This window comes from Trichechus manatus, unplaced genomic scaffold, assembly GCF_000243295.1.
Source record: "Trichechus manatus latirostris isolate Lorelei unplaced genomic scaffold, TriManLat1.0 scaffold00020, whole genome shotgun sequence".
Taxonomy (NCBI): Eukaryota; Metazoa; Chordata; class Mammalia; order Sirenia; family Trichechidae; genus Trichechus; species Trichechus manatus.
This window is the reverse complement of record NW_004443956.1, coordinates 14,908,579-14,917,178: the sequence shown is the minus strand read 5'-3', so window position 1 is coordinate 14,917,178 and position 8,600 is coordinate 14,908,579. Positions and strand designations below refer to the sequence as shown.

The 8,600-nt window shown below is 37.4% G+C and overlaps 1 pseudogene across 1 annotated transcript; it reads left to right on the top strand.

Moving 5' to 3' along the window:
* The first annotated feature begins 1,035 nt into the window (after positions 1-1,035).
* Positions 1,036-1,565, top strand: LOC101340364 (activated RNA polymerase II transcriptional coactivator p15 pseudogene; annotated as a pseudogene). The gene has a single exon (XR_001121466.2). The product of XR_001121466.2 is annotated as an activated RNA polymerase II transcriptional coactivator p15 pseudogene (transcript).
* Positions 1,566-8,600: the final 7,035 nt, after the last annotated feature.

Genomic DNA, 8,600 nt, shown 5'->3' with positions numbered 1-8,600 from the left:
GATCAAAGACCTAAATATAAAACCTAAAATGATAAAGATTATGGAAGAAAAAATAGGGACAATGCTAGGAGCCCTAATACATGGCATAAACAGAATACAAAACATTGCTAACAATGCACAAACACCAGAAGAGAAACTAGATAACTGGGAGCTCCTAAAAATCGAACACTTATGCTCATCAAAAGACTTCACCAGAAGAGTAAAAAGACAATCTACAGTATGGGAAAAAAATTTTGGCAACGACAAATCCAATCAGCATCTAAGCTCTAAAATCTACAAGATACTGCAAAACCTCAACAACAAAAAGACAAATAACCCCCAATTAAAAAATGGGCAAAGGATATGAACAGGCACTTCACCAAAGAAGACATTCAGGGAGCTAACAGATACATGAGGAAATGCTCACGATCATTAGCCATTAGAGAAATGCAAATCAAAACTATAATGAGATACCATCTCACCTCAGCAAGGCTAGCATTAATTCAAAAAACTAAAATAATAAATGTTGGAGAGGTTGTGGAGAGACTGGAACACTTATATACTGCTAATGGGAATGTAAAATGGTACAACTACTTTGGAAATTGATCTGGCACTTCCTTAAAAAGCTAGAAATAGAAGTACCGTAAGATCCAGCAATCCCACTCCTTGGAGTATATGCTAGAGAAATAAGAGCCATCACATGAAGAGATATGTGCACGCCCATGTTCATTGCAGCACTGTTTACGATAGCAAAAAGATATGGAAACAACCTAGGTGCCCATCAACGGATGAATGGATGAACAAATTATGGTATATTCACACAATGGAATATTATGCAATGATAAAGAACAATGATGAATCCATGAAATGTCTCATAACATGGATGAATCTGGAAGGCATTACGCTGAGTGAAATCAGTCACAAAAGGACAAGTATTGTATGAGACCACTATTATAAGAACTCAAGGAAAGGTTTAAACACAGAAGAAAACATTCTTTGATGGTTAAGAGGGTGGGGAGGGAGTCAGTTGCGAGCGAGGGAGCAGGGGCTGTTCGGCTGCAGGAGCGGAGCAATGCCTAAATCAAAGGAACTTGTTTCTTCAAGCTCATCTGGCAATGATTCTGATGGTGAAGTCGACAAAAAGTTAAAGAGGAAAAAGCAAGTTGCTCCAGAAAAACCTGTAAAGAAACAAAAGACTGGTGAAACTCCAAGAGCCCTGTCATCCTCCAAGCAGAGCAGCAGCAGCAGAGATGATAACATGTTTCAGACTGAGAAGATGAGGTACGTCAGTGTTCGGGACTTTAAAGGCAAAGTTCTAATTGATATTAGAGAATATTGGATGGATCCAGAAGGTGAAATGAAACCAGGAAGAAAAGGTATTTCTTTAAATCCCGAGCAGTGGAGCCAGCTGAAGGAACAGATTTCTGACAGCGATGATGCAGTAAGAAAACCGTAAAATCAGAGCCATATAAAACCTGTACTGGTCTAGTTGTTTTCAATCTGTCTTTTTACATTGGCTTTTATTTTCTGTTGTTTTTCAAGCTATTGTATATTTGGATTGCAGAACAATTTGAATACTTTTTTTTAATGTGCATTATTAAAAATGTTCCGAGTGAAGCTAATTGTCAACTTTATTAAGGAGGATTGCTTTGTGCCCACCACCTAGTGTAAAATAAAATCATGTAATACAATCTTAACTGTTGTGGCCTTTTTTGATCAGAAGAGTTGGTGCCGTTTAAGGCCTAAGTCACAGTTTGTAAACCTTTTAGTTTCAACTCAACTTTTCAGTGAAGAAGGATTTGTATTGTATTAAACTTATAAAATCTTGATTTGGAAAATCATCTGTTTTCTTCCAACCAAATGCCTAGACTTGTTTGACTTTTTCACTCCAATATTTCATTCCCTCCTGCCCCCTCTTTTTTACTTCATTTTCCTTTACTAACTTACCTTTCCACGTTTAGTTTTTACTCTTCCTTGAATATATTATGCTAGTTTGCAAATGTCAGTGAAACTGTCAAAATGTTAGTTATCTCAGTAAGGCAGTTGTAATTAAAATATGGGAAATGCAATCACTAATGCTGATCTACTAAATATTAGGAAATGTAGTTTGATAAACAACATGGCTTGTATGAAAACTGAGCAAATGTATATCATTACCGATAGTGTTCTGTGTAGGTGTTATCTTATTTTTCAGTCTGCAGAAAATAATGACTAAATGTCTGATTTTCTTTTTCTTATTAAACATGTTCACCATGGGATGGTGTCCATAAGATGAGATATTGTTAAATTAGACTGGGATTTAATAAAAATTGTGAAAGCTTCCTCACCTAACATTTTGTTTTATAACATTAAGTATGGATTATATATAGTCAGATGTCATTGAGCTTTACTATCATAGTAGGTAATGTGGTCTTTTTTTTTTTTTTTTTTTGGGTTGGGGGGAAGAGCATATACTTGTAGTTTGTGACCTTTGCTTCAGTAGACTTGGTTATTTTGCAGTTAATCTACTGGACAATGGTATTCTAGACTTGATATTATGAAGTTTTAGCAGACACACTTAAGTTATTTTCATTTAACAATAATGATGAAACAGGCACAGAGTGATGTGGCACAGATTTCAGGGGCTTTGCAGCAATAAATAGGGCATGGGTGCCTTAGGAAAACAATATTTGTGAAGGGAACTATAAAATTAAAGAAGGTGGCAGTGAAGAGGAAAGAATTCTCTTCAAACTTAAATGATATACACAAAGTGATACTTTCATAAATATTTTGAAATTTTGATCACATTGGTAGGACACAGTTCTAGATAGAATAGTAGAAGTTTAAATATGTAAAAAAATTCTTGTTGACACATTATTTTTGGTAGCAAATCTCAAATGGTTACTGCCAGTAAGGGCTGCCATATCAGAGAGTTGCACTATTCTGCTACCAAGTTTGATTCCTACATCTAAAACACTTTGTAGTAGAATTATTAGGGACTTGATTTCGAAACCATCTGTCAGGCCACGTATGGTTAGCAATTTTCTTTCTAGCAGCTATTCTGTTTAGATATGATGTTTTATATTTTCTATATGACTTTTTAAGTATTTAGCAGCAACCCTAATAGGTGCATAATTGGGCAAATAAATCCTCTGTCCTAATATATTAGCCTTCATCAAATAATAGTACCAAAGTGTTCAAAATGTATATTTTAGACAAATCATGCTTGGTTGATAACTAACTTTCACTTATTTTGGAACACGTATGTGTCCTATTAACTTAATTGGGTAGATTTGTAAAGCATTTTTTATTTTTGGCATACAGGAAGGGTAGTTAAAACACAAGTTTGATTTTGGTACAGGTGAAGAGGAAATAATGGGTAAATTTCCTAGGTTTATGTGCATTTAGGGATGTATGCATTTTAAAATAACTTGCTCATACAGAGATGGTGCTGAAATCTATTATCAAAGTATTTTCTAGCCATTTAGCTTTATGTTAATAAAACCTTTATGTAAGGAGTGTTTCTTTGGCAGAATTGATAAATTGACTGCTAAATTCATTTAAATACATTACTGGATATACAATATATAGAAAACGTTTTGTGTGTGTGTATGGGTATAGGAAAAGATGAGAACTGGGTTAAAAAAGAAATTGTACTGAAAAGAAAAGATGAAGTACTTTTGTTTCCTGTTTAAACGTTTATCTTCTTGGTAAAATTTCTCCCAAGAAGAAAGCTTAGCATTTAGAAGTGTAAGTATTAATCTTGTAACGCCAAAACGAATTGAACTGGTGCCAGTACTCTGATATTGTCCGTTAATATGCTCAGTAGCAGGGCTTTTCCTCTTTGTCTTTTAAAGTATGGGCAGCATTTGACCGATTTCTAATGCTCTTGGCATTTTATTGAAAGAAAAACCGCTAAAAAAGAACAGCTTCTTATAATTTGATTATTCTTTTTTGCTTCATAAATGCCTAAGAACTTCTTCTGAAGAATACCTCCTACCTCATTAGCTAGTCAAGATGCTATGATGATCAGCCTATTTGACCTAATGTGTTTAGAAAAAAGACTTAGGAAAAATACTGAAAGAAAGTACATCCTGGTTTGGCTATTGAGGGGAAAAGAGAAAGAATTGTATATTATGTAAGTGTTCTGACAGAGGTATGGTGTTAGAAGAGTACTATGTAAGTTGGACATTATTAAAATGTGCTAATATTTAGGTATCTCTCCTCAAATTCTCTGAAGTTCATTTTCTATGGAAATCAATCCAGTGAAACACTCAATTTTTTTTTTTTTTTAATTGGTGTTTTTCCAAATAAATTCTAGGGACAAACATTCACATAGTCATGAGTGTGTAATTCTGTAATTGTAGAATGCCTGTCTGTATGCTTTGTTTGGTACATTTTCCATGGAGATGTCAATGAATATAATACTCCACCTGTGAATATTTTAAATGTTGAAATAAAAATAAATGTGCTCTGAAAAAAAGAAAAGAGGGTGGGGAGGGAGGGAGAAGGGAATTCACTAACTAGATAGTAGACAAGAATTATCTTAGGGAAGGACAAGACACAATACATGGGAAGTCAGCATAATTGGACTAAACTAAAAACTAAGAAGTTTCCTGAATACAACCAAATACTTTGAATGACGGAGTAGCAGGGGTGAGGATCTGGGAACCATGGTTTCAGGGGACATCTGGGTCAATCGGCATAACAAAGTTTATTAAGAAAATGTTCTGCATCTCATTTTGGTGAGTGGCATCTGGGATCTTAAAACCTAGCGAGCAGCCATCTAAGATGCATCAACTGGTCCCAACCCACCTGGAGCAAAGGAGAATGAAGAATACCAAAGACACAAGGAAAATATTAGTCCAAAACACAGAAAGGGCCACATAAACCAGAGACTCCATCAGCCGAGACCAGAAGAACTAGATGGTGCCCAGCTACCACCAATGACCGTCCTGACAGGGAAGAAAACAGTCCCTGACGGAGCAGGAGAAAAGTGGGGTGCAGAATTTAAATTCTAGTAAAATAGACCAGACTTAATGGTCTGACTGAGACTAGAGGGACCCCGGACGACACGGCCCCCGGACTCTCTGTTAGCCCAGGACTGAAACCATTCCCGAGCCAACTCTTCAGACATAGATTAGACTGGGATATATGACATAAAACGATACTTGTGAAAAGAGTGGTTCTTAGCTCAAGTAGATACATGATACTAAATGGGCAGCTCCTGTCCGGAGGTGAGACGAGAAGGCAAAAAGGGACAGGAGCTGATTTGATTGAATGGGCATGGGAAGTCCGGGGTGGAAAGGAGGAGTGTGCTGTCACATTATAAGGAGAGCAGTTAGGGACACATAACTATGTGTGTATAAATTTTTGTATGAGAAACTAACTTGAACTGTAAACTTTCACTTAAAGCACAATAAATAAATAAATAAAATAACAACAACAAAAAACTTGCCACACACCACATGTATACATGTACACTATACGTACACACACACACGTGTTAAGTATATATACCGTTGTTGTTGATGATGTGTGCTGTCAAGTCGATTCCTCACAGGACAGAGTAGAACTGCCCCATAGGCTATAATCTTCATGGGAGCTGATCGCCAGGTCTTTTCTCCCTTGGAGCCACTGGACAGGTTTGAACTGCCGACCTTTCAGTTAGCAACCAAGTACTTAACCATTGCACCATCGGGGTTCCTTAAGTATATATGGTTATTGTTGTTATGTGCCCTTAAGTTGGTTGTGACTCATAATGATCCTGTAGAATAGGGTAGAACTGGCCCATAGGGTTTCCAAGAAGCGGCTGGTGGATTCAAACTGCTGACCTTCTGTGTAGTAGCTGAGCTCTTAAACACTGTGCCACCAGGACTCGATAAGTATATATACTACTGCACTAATATTCCAAAACATATGCAAGAAATAATGTAAAAAATGAAATAAATAATATTTTAAAATAATTCTTTATTCTATTCCATGTATTAATGGAACAACAACAAACAAACAAAAAAAAACCCTAAATCACTTAGATTTGGTTGTGCTTCATTATTTCATCAGATCTTTATTTAACACTTGTGATACAGTTATTCCAACTCTGATATTAAATTCTGTTTATTTCTGTACTTGGTTTCGATGCTGACACTCTTTTGTCATTGCTGAAAAAGAGACTTCACAAAAATAGGTGAATGAATAATTCATCTTTAAACTTGAAAATTCTTTGAGGTACCTTGTAATGAAATAACCAATGAACTATCTATCCAAAAACAAAAACCCAAACCAGTTGCAGTGGAGTCAATTCCAACTCATAGCGACCCTATAGGATGGAGTAGAACCGCCCCATGGGGTTTCCAAGGCTGTAATCTTGACGAAGCAGATTGCCACATCTTTCTTCCATGGAGCAGCTGGTGGCTTCCAACCGCCAACCTTTTAGGATTAGCAGCCAAGCGCTTAACCACTGCGCCACCAGGGCCCCTTAAATTACCTATAAGTGGTACAAAAGATTTTCATGGTCATCCCCCATCTTGTTACACACCTTTTTAAAGATCAAACAGTTTAAGATAACACAATACATAAAGGCACCTAACAGCACACTATGCCGACAACAGGAAAGTTAAGAAGATGCTGCCTCAGCCCCTGCCCACCTCCGGTGCCCATTCTTCTTTCCCATCAGGGAGACAGAACCTGCTAACACACCAACCAAGGGTGGGGGGGAGGCGCCAGGGTCCTTCAGGATATTAGATATTAGCAAGGTTTCCATTTTTACTGTTTATATAAAAAAATAGATAAACAACCAGAATTCTTTATGTTTTTGCCGCAGCCTCAGTGGATTGTCTTACACATACCCCACTTTGGAGACATATGCTCTCCGGAAAGAGCTCTAGACAGTGCCAGACTGCTTGTAAAGATCCAGACAAAGAATTGGGCATTTAAAAGACCGAAATACTTGGTGTCACGCTGAGAAGGGTGCCGCTCAGCAGGCATGCCAAAACCCAAGCCCTGACTGCAGGTACACCAGATCCCAGGCTTGGGTGCAACAGAACTAATTCCTCGCCCACCCACTGGTGACAAGGGAATCCTAATAGTAGTTGTTTTTCATTAACTCAGGGGTTAGGACTAAACTTAAAGGCACAGATATTCAGTTCTGCAGTTGGACAGGGCTGTTAGAGGCAGGGACTTGCAATAATAAGCCACTGATATTGTTGGAAGTTTTCCTCCTTTATCAGTTTCAAAATATGGGACTGTGATGGTTACTTTTACATGTCAATTTGGCTAGGCTATGGTGCCCAGTTGTTTGGCCAAACACTAGTGTAGACTCTGTTATGGAGTTGTTACATGTGGTCAAAATCAGTTGGCCTTAAGTAAAGCAGATTATCCTCCATAATGTGGGTGGGCCTCAACCAATCAGTTGAGGGCTTTAAGAGCAAAAATGGGTGTGTTCTGCTTCCAGACTCTAAGTAGATATTTTGGCAGAACTGTCACCTAACTCTTCCCATCACCTGACCTACACAGAGCATGGGATGCAGGCCTGCAGGAGTCTCCAGCCTGCCACCTGACCTATGGGTTTTGGACCTGCCATCCCTAGCAATTGTGTGAGTCAATCCCTAGAAGCAGATGTCTCTCTGTCTATAGATATAGATGTCTATCTAGATAGAGGGACAGAGAGACACTGGCTCTGTTTCTCTAGACAACCCTAAGACAGGGACCTTAAGCAAGCTACATAACCTCCCTAGGTCTTCACTATCTCATTAGAAAATGAAAAGGTTGGACTGCGTGATCCTATTCAAAAAATATTTAATTCTATGAAAGAAAAAAATGATTGATGCTAACTACCTCTGGAAATTTAATAAGATTCACAAATTTTATTTGTATCTTCTTAATCCTTTATGAAAAAGCAGAGAACATATTTAATACTTTTCTACAATCCTTTATCCATACCCTTTGGTTCTAGCTTTTGCATGATTCAGAATTGCTTGGATTTTAGAAAGGAAATACAGAGCAGAGACAGACCATTATGTAAGTTCAGCAAGGTCTGGAGCAGCACCCTGTAATCAATCACGTTAATATTTCAGCAGTGAAACCATGAGTTTTCACACTAAGTAGGATGAAAACTAAAAATAGTTTCACATCAGTTCAGGTCAAGTTTTGCAGCCAAAAAGTTTGCCACTTACTTAACAAAAATTTTGTTTTATAGCTTTTATAGACTTCAGAATTGCTGCAAGGGAGTGTAGACCCATGGTATGTCCTCATACATGCCCCCCGGTTAATCATTTTTTATGGTGTATATCAACCTCTTATTAATAAGTTCCAAATATTTCACAACTGACCACGAATTTAGAGGCAAAAATTCACTAAAATAGAAACATCATATACCTGTTCCAAGCCTGTCTAGTAATTTATCCCTCTACTGTAGAATAAAATCAGGATTGGTCTGATAAAGTATGTTCTTTGCAAAACTGACATTTGAGATTTTTGAAGTTGGCTTTCTGAATATTTTCAGAATTGAAATTAGATGGACTGGACCGTATTCTCTAGTTACACCCTTTCTCTCTGGTTACATGCTTTCTCCCCATTTGCAAAACTAGGCAGTGCATTTATCCATTTGCACTAGCTCTACCCCTTTGAGGTCCTAATAACTA